Source organism: Pteropus vampyrus, unplaced genomic scaffold, assembly GCF_000151845.1.
Source record: "Pteropus vampyrus isolate Shadow unplaced genomic scaffold, Pvam_2.0 Scaffold152, whole genome shotgun sequence".
NCBI lineage: Eukaryota > Metazoa > Chordata > Mammalia > Chiroptera > Pteropodidae > Pteropus > Pteropus vampyrus.
The window spans coordinates 1,945,444-1,959,897 of record NW_011888933.1 but is presented as its reverse complement, the minus strand read 5'-3'; the positions used below and the strand labels follow the sequence as shown (position 1 = coordinate 1,959,897).

Sequence of the window (14,454 nt, the reverse complement as noted above, 5' to 3'; positions counted from 1 at the left end):
ATTCCATAAAGCTGGAGGGGAAAAAAAGAGGAGGAGGAAGGGGCTGGGAGGGGAGGGGGCGGGGGGCGGGGGGAGAGAGAGAGGAAACATAACCTAAAGAAAGTAACCCAGCTTTTCAGTCCTCAAATCTTGGAAAGTGGAGTTTAAAAATTCTCAGGTCCTAAAAAGGCCGGTGGTGGTGGGGGTGGTGGTGGTGTTTGGGGGACAGGGGGACGAGGGTTGCACGTAGTCTGAGGTGCTACCAGACTATCTGGAGGTAACATCGGAATTATGGCTGCTTTGCCTCGAGGCGGGGTTCTTGTCTAACTAAAGTCCCAGGATAGCCTCACCTTTGTTCCCCTGGCTCTTTATTCAAGTCGTGGTAGAAGCCGTGCTCCTGTTTCTCACAGGCAGCCTAGAATAAGGATCTCAGCCGGAGCTTGGCTGATTTTCCACACACAGCTGGTACATTCATTAGCCGTTCCTGACTCCTCTTTCCTCGCAAGTGTGCAAACGAGCAGCGAGGCACTTTTTTTTTTTTCCTTCCGGCTTTTGAAAGGCAAGCATTGACACTTTCCACCAAGCAAGAAAATTCGTCGAGGTACTAATAGGAAAGAATTAAAGGAGTTCTAAGGAATGATCTGGGAAATTCCACCAGCCCTCATTCACATTCAAAATCAGCCCCGCACCGTCCTGCTGCTGATGAGAACAGGTCTTCAAATGACCTTGGTTTGCTCAGACCTCACCTTTGTCATCTGACCTGAATTTTGCCTGCAAGATCAACCTTGTTCTATAGCACTGTATTACAGAAAACTGAACAACACTGAAACCAGCACAGCCTGAATGCCTCAGCTTCTGGAGGCAGGCGGGGCGGATTTTCTAAAGTGGCAATAAATGGCATATTTTAGCGGGGTTTTCCATTCATACACAGAAAGGAGGCAGAGATTTAAATAAGTAATTGTTTAAGAGTAGGCCTTCTTATGCCACCATTCTGTGGGATTGTATGAACTCATGTAGTGTGGAGCTTTCTAAAAAGCATTTGTAAATCTCTTCGGAATGTCCAATTTCCAGCAGGGATTTTCCATTTTCCTTTCATTAATTGGACCAGACAGAGTGTGAATTCCAGCTCTTACCTGCCCTCTAACCTGTCTTCTCATTTGATAGCCCCTTAAGATTCCCTTTCCTCCAGTTTATGACGATGGAGCTGATGATGCACAATCAGAGGTCTCCATACCCCTGGCCTCACAGATAAGGTTCTACATGCGACTGTGAAAGTGTCTTGGGTTTGAATTAAGAGAATCTAAGCTGAACGACAAAGATTAAAGGAGATAGAAAAAAATTCCTCTTGTTAAAGTAAATTAATTAGTTGGATTTATATGAGGAGACAGAAGGGAGGAAGCCAGGTTGTGTCCCATATTAATAACTCACTTGGGAGAAGCCAGATTGGATTGAAAGCGAAGGCAGGGGGGAGGGGACAACACACACTGTGCCACCTTATAAGAGAAGTGGTCTCGGTTTTCCTGTCTTTGCACTCCATAACCTTTACGTACACAAACACACATCCTCATTCCTGACATGAAAATGATGTCATCTTTCTTTTTGACTCACTAACCAGACTACATTAACCCCCTGCAGCGTGAGGGCCAGCAGGAGGCTGCTTAAGGGACTTCAGGCCTGTGAATAAATGATGACCCAGTGGTTAGGGGCGGCAGCCTAGATACATTCAGGATGCATTAAAGCAATTAGCTGGAAGATGAGTGAGAGCACAATTTCCAATCCCCAAGAAGGACCAGGCCATGCTTGGAAGAGGCTGAGGAGCTCTACGGCCGACGGCTGGTAAGAGCCACTTAGCAAAATGGCTGTACATGAAAGGAGTGGGGAGCTTGCCCCTTTGGCCTTTTTCGATACTAATGCCATTTAGGGGGATTTCAGGATCATGGGAGCTATGAAACTAATTACTTTCGCAAATCAGTGTACTAGAAGCAGCCTTGTCATAGGTGATTCCAAATCATGCTTTGCAAACTAGTGGACCTGGCTCATGGCTGTTTCTGCTTGGCCAGCCCGTTTGTTCTGGGTCAGTACTGAATAATCAAGAGATCTCACAAAAAAAAAAAAACCCAGCACATCTGGCAATGCTGGGCCAACGTTCCCGCATGACACCAGTCTTCTGGAGCTGAGGGCCGGCCTTCTTCTTATAGCAGCCATATGTTCTCCAGTTTGCCCCAGCCCTCACCACTCCCCATTACCTTATTCCCAACCCACTCCACTCATTTACTTGACCCGTTTACATCTCCTTGGACCCCTGTAGGCATTCGAGTTTAAATGGCTGCTAAGTTAAGTTCAACAAGAAATAAAAAGTTACATTCTGGAGCTCCTCCTAATCACAGTCTGCATGCGGACACTTCTCAGTTCCTGCTCCTGAAAGGTTCTCCTCTAGCCTTGCATGGATGGGGGCCTCATACAAACGTGCCCACAGCTCTGGGAGAAGCTGCCATCTTCACAGATGCAAGGAGGCAGCTCTGGAATACACACACTCAGCTATTTCGAGCCGGTCAGGAATGGCGGCCATGAGGTGGCAATTAGAACAAAGGGGTATCTGAACATATTTGAAATTCAGTGACAACTGCAAGTTTGGGCAGTATTGAGGCCCAGCAGAATATGAACAGTCAGAAATGTCACAAGCTAAATAAAATGCCAGCCAAAGCAGCCTCAGAGATCCAGAAACTGCTTGGCATATTCTGTGACACTCACTTCACAGTGCAGGGAAATGTGAGAAATAGCCCCCAACATGGAAGAACATCCTGACCGCGGCCCACAGTTCTTCCGATTTCTGTGAATGGGCTCTAGCCTCTTTCCATGATGTTCCTGCTTACATAAGTCAATATAGCTTTGTCTAGATTTTTCTTCTGGTTCAGATGAATTCTAATTGGAAATGTCATTTAAAGACAAAAGAAAGCGCTCCCATGACTTAATGAAACTGAATCACACATCTTCTATGAAACTTCCTCCTCCTCCCCTCCCTCTTCCAAATCCTGAGATGCTTTTCTCACTTCTTGCTTTTAATCTCTCTTCTCCTTCCCAATCACACAGCCCAAATGGGAATGAAGTGCTAAGTGGCTGCTGTCTCCCTCCTCTTAGCTGGGCCACATTTCCTTTCTCCTAAAAGACACCTTCCAGACTGCTACTGGCACAAGAGCCCCATGTTAGCAATCACTTTGTTTAAAACTAGAGGACAAGGCACGTTTTAAAAAGATGGTTGAGAAACCCATGTGACTCTACTGCCTGAAAAGAGGCTGTAACAGGCTGCAGTAAAAAGTACCTCGTACAGGGTCAAAAAATAAATAATTCAAACTTTCCTCACATGCTAAATTAACCTTGGCTTATTTCATGCTTTCCTGCCCCCATCACCTGGACTTTTGCTTCTCTCCAGGCTGGAGTTGGCTGGAGTCATTCAGGTGTGCACCTTAATCCCTCTAGGAAACTTCTTCCGCTCTATTTGGATCACAGAAAGTGAGAGCAGTTGGATAAGCTTGTGCTCATTGCCCTGCGGGAAGGGGTGTCATATGGAAACCTACAGCGACCGGTCCTTGGGGCATCAGCCACACCCATGGAAAATGACCACCAAATGTCCTTCCATTAATACTGACAGCCAGAGGCTAAAGCAATTTCGGATTTAGAAAATGTCCCTCTTTCTAGTTTCCCAACACTTATTTTTCTTTAAAGATTCTTTTTTTCCACCTTTCCTACTCACCACCACCAAACAGTAACAAAAACCTGCTTCATCCCACCAAAAAAAAAAAAAAAAATCCTCATCTTACTCAGCTCTTGGAAGGCAGGCAGAAGCAAACACTCCTACCTGCTTTAAAGTCACCTCTTCCAACCCATAGCACAATTACAGTGTGGTGCTGTTTTCTCTCTTATATCCCAGGCACAAAGCCACACAGGACAGTGAGGTCTACGAAAGCTCAATTTTCACCTAAGTTGTACTCACAGGCCTTTCTTCCTGATGAGCTTGGCAGGAAGAGTGGAAACCAGTCAGGAAACACATGTGCATGTGTGTAGGGCTAGAAGGAGGATGTGAGCACGCCTGTGTACAAAATATGTCATTTTTCTTTTTTGGTCATGATTTGAAATAAACATTTTGTGTATTAAAGGCAAAGTCACTGAAAGAAGATGATACACTCCAAGGCAAAAGAAAATCTGAGTGTTGCCTTTAGAAACGTGTTCTTACGTTTGGTAAAGTAATTTGTACAAGAATTCTGTCAACACTGTCTAATAGAAATTTTTGCAATGATGGAAATGTTTCTTATCTGCATTGTCCAAGATGAGAGCCACTAGCTACATCTGTCCATCGAACAGCTGAATTATATATCTGATGTGATTGAGGAGTTGTGTTTTTTAAATTTTATTTTAATTCACATTTTATTTTAATTTACTTATAATTTAATTGATATTTTATTTTATTTTAATTAATTTTAATAATTGCAGGTGGCTAATGTTATTGTATCGGACAGTGCAGGACTAGATGTCAAGGCGCATTCTATTCTCTGTTCTACTCTATTTTTTTTTTAAAGCAGTCTTAAGTATATCTAACTCCAAACATTTCCTCCAAAAATTCTTTCAGTATTATTAAAAATGAGGACAGAAGGAAGCATACGCTGGATGAGGCTTCCTCTCGGTGCCAGGCCTGGGAAAGGCGCTTTCGCATGAGAACCTCATTTATATTAGGTTGAAACTTTACAACTCTGCTCTAAGCGATGTTACCCCCATTTCATAGCTGAGGAATATAAAGGTGATGAATTTAAGTAAATGACCTAAAGTCACTAGATAAATAGCTGGCAGGACTGGAATTTGAGTCTTTGGATCCAGTCCAATAGTCTTTCCATTTTAAACAAGTTGTGCTATTCTCATTTCACAGAGAGGGAAAATACGCCATTATTTATAGAAGCAAGCCCAGGAATGAGTGGTAGGCATAGAGGATTTCGGTCTTAAGCTACAAGTTTCTTCAGATCCAAGCGCATATTGAAAGTGTTCAATGGAGGAGCAGCCAGTGAACCTGAATTTCTTGGTGCCAATGCTGCGACAGGCAGGTCTGAATCCACCAGTCTGAAGTCACTCTTATTGCTACCGAAAGACTTTTGAGACCTGGAAGGAGAAGGAGGTGTATGTTAGGCAAAAAGAGTGTCCGGAGCAAGAAATTGGAGACCTTTCCAAAATGAAACGAACTAAGAGTGAGAAAAAACGCTTCATCCAAAATAACTCAGTGCCTTGACTCTGGGAGAAAGTTGGAGAATTACCAAGATTTGGACAAGTTGAAAGAGGTATTTTTTTCTCTTCCCAGGCTACAGCTGAACCCCTGGCTACAGGACTAACCAGGGGGGTGGTGAGGACAAAGCTTTTCTATCCTGGTAGCCATCCACCCAAGAAGTTTCCTAGAAGGTGATGTTGATTGTAATTAGAGGCTCGTCTCTGAGAGGGGGAGTTTGTCTCAATTCCCAGTCCTGCAAATGCAGCTGGTGGCTGGGAAGCTACCGCCTGGCATTCTCTCTAGAGAGAGTCTCAGCTGCTCTGGCCGGCTAGAATCATCACTTGGTTTAGTTTCCCAGGGTAAGGGTTGCGTGTGGGGGAAGGGGGAAGACAGCAGTGCTTGGCCCTACAAGGAGGCAATGAGCATCACACAGGCGGCTTTTCACAGCGTGTGTCTGCCCCTACCCAGGCAGCAGACTTCAGTTACTCCCCGGTCCCTTGCTGGCTGTTCACTTTCTACACCAATGGGCTCTGAGGTGACAAGTTCAATTCCCAGTTCTGTCAAACCTGCATTTTCTTCCCTGACCTACTTTTCCCACTCCGCAGTGTTGGAACAATGCCTCGCTCTGTTCCCTGTTTAGACCCATCTTTTGCCTGAGCTGGTGCAGAAGCCCAGGCCTTTGCCAGGCTTTTTGCTTTGAATCCCTGACAAGTGTTGATGGGAAAAGAAAAAAAAGGAAGAAAAAAAAAGTCCTCTCATAAAACAGAGTTCAGCTCTCCCACAGATGCCCAGATTCTGGAGGGAGTAAACACTCCTGTGGGGAAGGAAAGAAATCCAAAGGTCACGCTTCTCCATTCACACCTCTCCTCGCCACCCTCCTCCCCCACCAGCCCAACCTCCCAGGCACAGTGAGAAGCAACTGAGGCAATGCCAAGAACACTCCTGACCCCTCGAGCATCGAAGAAGCTGCTGCTGCACTGACTGGGTCTAATGGAGGCGCCATCCAAAACTGCTCTCATCCACGCTCCCAGAGAACTCTCCCTTGGTGAGCTAATCCGTGAGAAGAGTACAGGGCGGCCTCCCACAAAGGCTCAAAGTACCGTGCATGGGTCCGGCACCACCAAAATAGTCTTCAGGCACAAGGTGCTATAATAGGAGAGTGGTGTGACCTAGGAGCCAGTGAGGTAGCACATGGGACGACCTTTTGTGATCTGAAAACAAATGAAAGATCTAAAAATAAATGAAGGATAATCTGACTCAGGAAGAGGTGCGTGGCAGAGAATAACAGTAAAATCACAGCCAGCTTTTGTGACTCGATTGCCGTATGCCAGGATTGTTCTGTGTGCCTTTATGTACTAAATGCCTATTTGGACTGAGACCCTGTGAGACAGGTACTATTATCGCCCCATTTTATAGATGATGAGGTACAGGGCAGTGCATGTCTAGGACATGCACCCGCAGGGCCTACCCAGAAGCTGCACCCATTACCTCCGGCTCAGACGCTGCACCTCTACCCTGCTAACGTCATCCTTCCATGCTTAATCTCCCCCATCTTATACTCTATCTATACATCTTAATCTTCTCCATCTTATACTCTAAGGACAACTTGGCCTGCTGCATCCTCACTGGCACTCCAGCGGCCCTTTCTTCCCATGCCACCAAACTCCTGCCAAGACTGCTGTGGCCTAGCGCCTCCACATAGGCCTGAAACGACAGGCTGCTCTGGAACATCCGATTTCAGTTATTCCATGGGTTTCCCCTCCTAAGAGAGGCCGGGCAAGCACATTGCAAGTACCACCTCGTGGACGGCTGCTGGGCTGGGCAGACAGGCCCAAGCCTCAGCTAATCCCCTCCAGTCCCTCCTAGTCTGGGGTATTTACATCTAGTCAGTCCCGTTTAAGGTGTGTAAGAGGCAATCTGCTGGCAGATGCTGGGCGAAGACTTTCCTCTCAGATGAAAGGAGAGACCCTTCCCAAGGAAAATGTTTTTTTGGTTGCATCCTCTTTCCTGCTTGGTCTGCTGCTGCATGAGGACACAGAGCTCAGAGCTGTGGCATCTACCTTGCAACCAAGAGGGATTTTGTCTCTGACATGATAAGGATAAAAACGTGGAAAGAAAAGTCCTAGGAACTTGATGATGTCATTGAGCTGCTACACCAACCCCTTGAACTGCCAACTTTCAGATTTATTGTGTGATTAAAAAAAAAAAAAAAACTTTAAAATTTATATTATTAATCTCCCATTAGTAGGTTTTCCATTATTTACAGCCCCAAACACCTGACTAATAGAGATACCTAAAAGCAGCCCTCCAGAAAGGGTGCTGAATGACTTCTTGTCCTTAGTGTCAGTCACTGCCTGCCTCCCCTCCCCTATGTCCTGCTCCCCTCACCTAGAGGCTCCAAAAGGGATAACCTGGCCAAGGTCCTGCCTCATTTCCTGTCTGCAGGGAGATCCTCTCTCCACCTCTTCACAGGGCTGCTTCCTTCTCTTCACCCAGCTCGAAAGCACATCGACAGAGAGAAGTCCCCTGACCACCTAGCCCTGAGTAGCGCCACCCAGCAACTCTCTGTCCTGTGCACTGTGTGTTTCCTTCATAGAACGTCTCACTCTGCATGAGTATTTGTTTAAAATCTCTCTGCACTAGTCAGTTTTCCCATCCTACTCACCTACAACATCTCCTGGCACAGCTGGTGTGTAGACGTTGGTGTGAAATCCTCCGCTGATCCCTGCTGTTTGTGAAGGTGTCTCAGTAGGTCCTTCCCCTCCTCCGCCTCCTCCTGCTCCTTCTTCCTCTTCTTTTCCTCCTTCTTCTCCTTCTTTTCCTCCTTCTTCTCTCCTCCCTCCTTCCTTCTTCTCTTCCTTCTCCTCCTTTAAATCTGACGGACGCCCGTTATGCCTCCACCGATGGTGCAGATGAGCTCTTTTCCAAATTAATCACCCCAAATTGTTAGAATCGCTGCCTGTATTCAACAGCTGGAATCTCAGTTTGATCATTTCTGTGAGGCTCGGCTTTTCGGGTATCACTGTAAATTGGGATGCTTTGATGGGATGATGACGTGAGGGTGTTTTTAAGCTTCTTACATTCATTTCACTACATCATATGGTGGTTTTCAGTCTTTCAGACATTTTAATCTATGTTTAATTATGCTCATTCCCAGAGGCTCCTTAAAAGCAAATGACAAATTTTTTAATCAAATAAATAATACACATAAGGCCTGCTAAGTCTTGATAGAAGCCTGTATGATCAGCTGAGGAGAATGACTGTGACCAAAGGGCCTGAAAAACAGAGGTTTTGGAGAGTCATCACCTTCCCCTCTGGCTTTTCTAGCCACTCAAGGAAAACCTTCAAAGACGTGGAAGGTAGAGTCTTTGCCAATGGCCTCCCCTCTCAGCTGGGATGGAATCTACTAAACCCAGTTGTTCTTAGTGACCAGTTTACTGTGCAGAAAGATAATTGTGGTTCATCTTCCAGCCACAAGACGCAACATGGACCATCTGGCTGCTTTGGGAAGAGAAGAAAGAGGCTCTGTCATAGTCAGTTCGGGCAGCTACAAAAAAATGCCATAGCCTTTTGTTTCCCACAGTCTGGGAGAGTCCAAGGACTCTCCCAAGGCGCTGGGAAGTCCAAGATGAAGGGCCTTGGAGATTCAGTGTCTGTTGAGAGCCTTCTTCCTGGTTTTCAGATGGCCATCTTCTTGTTATGTCTTCACATGCCTTTCCTTGATGCGTACACGTCAGGGGATGGGAGGGAGGTGATCTCATTTCTGATTCTCATGTTATTAGAGCATTAATCCCTGCCCTCAAGGCCTATTCTAACTCTACTTCCCAAAGGCCCCACCTCCAAAAATCATCACATTAGGGATCAGGGTTTCAACATATAAATTTTTTTCTGAATGGGGGGTCACAAACATTCAGTCCACAGCAGGCTCTCCTGCCACTTGGTAATAATGACAAGAATCAGTGTAAGACTGGGACATCGGTCATCTCTTTCTAGGGTAATCTGGGCCCTTTCAGTTTGTGATGGGCACCTGCTGATTTAGCCTGTTCGGAACCTAGTTACCCTTCTTCTGCTCCACTTTGCATTCATGCCTTGTTGTAAACAGTGTGAGAAGGACTATCAGTTAATGATCCTTACCTTCTCTAGCTCAGAGAGTAGCACGAGGTCCAAGCTGGGTCAACCAGATTCTCATGGGAATTTTAATCTTGAAGAGAACAAGGACATAAATTGAAGCCACCTCAAAACATTGGTACTTCCCTACGGAGACTGTCCATTACTTCCTGCTACCTAAATTCTCTGATTCTAGTACTTTCTGATACTTGATCTTCAGCTTTGGTTTTTAATAAATGACTACTGCATATCCTTCAGTTAATTGCTTTTTTCTCTCGTGAGCTGTCATGTTAATATCTGTAACTTACAATAAAAGGACCCTAAATTATAGACTTTTTAAACAAGGAAGCCCAGAACTCTATACCTGCTCTCATCGCTGATGCCTGAGAATAATGTTCACGTTATATAATCCCTACTAATTCTTGGTAATCAGTGTGGAAAAGGCCCAAATAATTGCCAAAAAACTCTGTTTCACTTTCTATCTGGTCTGCCATGTCGCTCAAGTAGAAAACAAAAATGGCAATTGCAGAAGATAAAGGGAAAAGAGACTTAAAAAAAAACTTATCTGTCTTAAAAGCCATGAATGAAATAAAGGAAACTGTGTTCATAGCACCTGACTCACACGATCACTGTGGGTCAGCCACCAATATGTAGATAGAAAGAAAATAATTGGCATAAGCTTGAAATTTTGCCTGCAGCCTCCCCAAGGAGGCCTTGGGGAGATTCAGATAGCATTTGAACAGCCAGGGCTTAGTAATGAGAACTGACATTCTACTGTGTAATACAAAAGACACTTCCCTCCTGGAACCATGAAAAGTACTTTAATCAGCCAAAAAAGTTGCCACTGTAAAAAAATCAGGAGGGGATAAAATAAACCCCTCATTTATTGTTTTTCCACCATTGCTATGCCCAGCTCGTACTAACTGTACAAGCCCCTGTGGCATCATCTGGGCCTACCTCATTAATGCCACTTGCTCATTGCTATGCCAGAAAACCCAGCTGATTAACAGGAAACCCTGAGCTGAAGGTTGCCTGGGTTTCAAGTTGCTTACACACACAATTCACACTCCATGTGTTAGGAGCTCCCTTCTTTCCTCAAGTCACTCAGTGAGTTTGGAAAGTGGGAAATCGGCTCTGAATTGTCTCTGGCTCCTCACTGAGGGATCAACTCCAGGGTGCCTGTGGAATATCTGATGAGTTGTAAACTCAAAACAACCATCACAAAGAAACATAAAAGGTTAAAACCACAAGCAAGGCACCCCAGAGTGAACAGCCCTAGAGGTTGGAAAAGGTAAGCTGAGAAAACACTCAGACCCCTTTAACAGAAGCTAAAGATAAAACAAGTCATGCTTTATGCCCAAGGCAGAACATTAAAAATTGAGCGGATCCCATTCTGAGAGGTAAGGTCTCCTCGGTTCCCTACCCTCGCTGCTCCTCCCCTCCCAATCATTCTCTGGAGTCAGTCTTACCTATTGGCCTGCTGTGTTTTCTTTTGTCCTCTGACTTCTAGCTGAAGCAAACACCCAGTTAACTAATAAGTGTGGTTACCAGTGTCATCAATAGACAATATTTTCAAGGCAATAATCTTACAGAAAACCTTAGTGAGGCATCAGACTCTGAGGGCTTTGGAGATGCAGACCCTTCTGTACAAATGGCCAAGTGCATCCTTGAACGCATTTTCTGAATTTAAAAGATGGAATATGTCCAAGCTTATGCCCCCTTCCTGAGAGCATCCTACAACAATGTACTGGTCTGTGTTGGGTAGTAAAGACTTGGCCCCCTTACCTTGTTTTAGGACGTCTCTGAAAATCTGTTCTGGATCCAGAGTGCCCTGTAAAAAGTGGTAGAAAAATGCTGCTCTTGCATTGCAGTTCAACATCTCCCTCTGCTCAATCCTGCTTTATTTACTCCCTTAACTATGTTGATTCTGAGAGCATTCCCTCCCTAAAATTATTGCTTTAAAAAAAAAAAAAGCTAGAATAGACTGAAGTAGTCTTGAAATCCAACCTCTTCTCCAGTCACTACAGAAATCCCCTCTGTGATATCCTTAAGAGAAACTCAGGTGGCCTTCTCTCAAACCTGCCCAGTGTTCGAGGTTCCATACTTTCATACGGCAGTTAGGAGGAGGCAGTGCCACACCGGGGAGGGAAATTCTCTGATACCAGTAGCTATGGAACTCTGTAACGTAATGAACTAGGGGCCAGAAAAGGAGAAAAGCTTCTTGGAATGGGCAAAAATGATGATATATAAAAGTATTAAAATGTGATGGTCCAGTAAATGTGAGTATCTAAAAGCTAGCAAAACAAAAAAAAAACAAAAAAAAACAAAAAAAACCCCATCAAATGGTACCCTGGTATTTTCCTTTATAAAGGCTAGCTAATGAAGGAATACAGTGGGCCATCCTATCAAGAGTGGTATAGAAACAACAGAAAATTTATGATAAAAGTCCAAGGAAATGGGCAAGAAAAAAGGAGCTAAGAATACAAGGATACTACAGAGAGAACCGTTAAACAAGCATCATGCCCCTGGCTTATCTCCTTTGCACACTGAGCTCCCAGAGGCTTCCAATAGAGCTCAGCATGGTAAAGACTGACACAGAGAGAGTTTGGCTTGTCACATTTCTAACATGGTAGGGAAAAGTAGAAGGGAATAAGCTAATTTCTAGTTGGTAATCAGGATGCTAATTTTTGCAGTTACTGTCTGCAGACATGGTCATCAAACTTTACGATGATGGCCTAAACTACTCTGGGCAATACCAAGATGAAGCATGAAAGAGCTGGTGATGAGTTGGTATAGGTCTTCTTTTGGTGGAGGAACTTCTATAAAGGAGTTTCAATTGATATCAGAGTATGGATTATTAAAATAAGTTCCAAAAAGGGAACAGGCAATTTGTATAAGTGTGTTACACGTCCAGGAGAAAACAACAGGGAGTGGTAACAACCATCAATCTGTCCTAGGCTTTACCTAGCAGAAACATTTTCTAAGATTTTACTGGCTAACCTATTACGTTTAGTAGCTGACTTTGACTCCAGATGCCAATTTGCAACCCCCATTCTAAAAGATGAAGACCATCCCAAATGATCTCAAACAATCACCCGCTGTTACCATTGTTCACACTCACAATTGAATTGGTGGTCTCAGTTAGGTTTATGTTTTATTCCGTGCCAAAACAATTTCTTCCCGCATACCCCTCTGTGTGTCTTTGCTGTCACCATCTCTATCACCATTTCTAGCTCAGAAAATTAGTTAGTGTAACTGCCAAAATGGAAGGGAAGACATTGACCAAGTAGAAAAAGTAAAATGTTGAATAACATTAGTAGAAAATGAGGGGCAGGGTGAAGACTTCCAAGATTATTCAGATGTACTACCACAGCTCTTTATATAGAATCAGACTTCACTATCTCAAGTAGCTTCCTCCTTCTTGGAGAAAAGGAAAATATGAATATGTATCGAATACCTGGATGGTACCAAGTAAATGCCAGGTACCTAGAGGGTCTCAGAGGAAAGTAGGGTAGAGGTGGGACTGTAATCTTTATTTTTCTTTTTAGGCCATGCAGACTATGATTTTCAAACCACTTAATCTGTAGCTGCTCAGCTGATTTTCATTATTTAACAAGCCACTATGCCTACAAAAGCAGGAACGCAGGAACCAAAAGTATAATCCATGCACTAAATGCTTGTAACCAACAGTAATACAGAGCAAAACTAAGAAAACATAAGCTTACACTATGGAAATGTGGATGAGAAAGTTACTTCTATTCCCAGAGCTCCTAAGCAAGGCTATGTGGACTGAGCCACACACTGTTTGGAGATGGAAGTGGGAGGAAAGGCAACAAATTCAAAGTCAAAATCAAATGGAGACATTTCCAGTGGGGCCACCCAACCTCATGCTGGGAAGTAAATAGATACTTTTTTTTTTTTAAAGCAGAAAGATCTTCTAGATCATTTCCCTTCCACTTTATAGACAAAGGAAGGGACTGAGGCCAACAGCAGTTACATGATGAGATCAAGTTTATGTGCCAGTGATTATTTCAGAGGTCAAGGATGTTCAGCTATATTATGGTTTCTATTTGAAACTTTATCTCTAAGTTGTTAAATAATTTGGCCCCATTCCTGAGATTATTTGTGCCTCAGCCTCTCCCTCATTTAAAAACACTCTTCAACTCCTAAAACTCCATTCATTCTACAAATATGGATGGAGCACCTAATATGTACCAAGCCCTATTCAAGGTGCTGGAAACAAAGTGGAGAAGGGTCAGTGAAGAACAAGGTAGATAAGCAAGAAGCTTCCATTTCAAAAGGAAGATGTTTAGAAGCCTTAGTTGGCCAAGAATATCAAATTTTTTAGTCTCCTTTTGTTAAAGTTAATTTTTCCATGTATTTTAAATCATTTTACCCTTTACAAGGGAGATCTTACATAAAAAGAATGTAAGCTCTCTTAAGTTTCAAAAACATATGGGCTCTCGTATGTATCAGTATTATTGTTACCACAGTATTAAAAATAACAATGCTGGTGCTGGTCACAGTCATTGCTTGCACCCACCCCATGACCTCCGGACACCGGCCTACACCAGAATCTATCGATGTCTGGAACCCATCACTGAAAGGGTATTAGAGACAAATTGGTAAAAAGAGAAAGGAAAAGAACAGCAGAGAAAAAACGGAGAAACAGCCAGGAGGTAGAAAGATAGTACTAATAAAAAGAGAAAGAGAAGGCAGAGCTAGAGAATGAAATAGAGAGAGTGCTTGTGTGTCTAAGTAATAAGACCGATAGAATGCTGGGACTAGGTTGAGGTAATAAGGCACAAAACTTAAGGACGTACTTACTCAAAGTCATGCAAGTGCCCAGGTGCCTTACTTTTCCTATCTAATCCCATTACTGGCACCCAAGGCCCCTTAGTAACCATTTCAGGGCTCCTGCTACCCAACACTGGCCTGTCATATGGGAACCACCTTCTTCAGTTTACTCCTAGTGGATGTAGAGGCATAAGAACTTCTGGGACTCAGGCTCTTTCTACTTCTGTGTCATCTCCTTCCTGAAGCTGCTCTCTCATTCCAGGCCACACTGAGCTCTCCTTCTTTGTTCAGGCTTATCGAGCTGTTGAGCACTTAGGGGACTG

At 44.0% G+C, this 14,454-nt stretch overlaps 1 long non-coding RNA gene across 1 annotated transcript in view; it reads left to right on the top strand.

Annotated features, from left to right (window-relative positions):
* The window catches only part of LOC111745329, a 51,694-nt gene extending 46,485 nt beyond the window's left edge, over window positions 1–5,209 (top strand). The window contains exon 3 of the long non-coding RNA XR_002782597.1: window positions 4,898–5,209. This is a non-coding gene — a long non-coding RNA (uncharacterized LOC111745329). The remainder of the gene's footprint in view (window positions 1–4,897) is intronic.
* The last annotated feature ends 9,245 nt before the right edge of the window (window positions 5,210–14,454 follow it).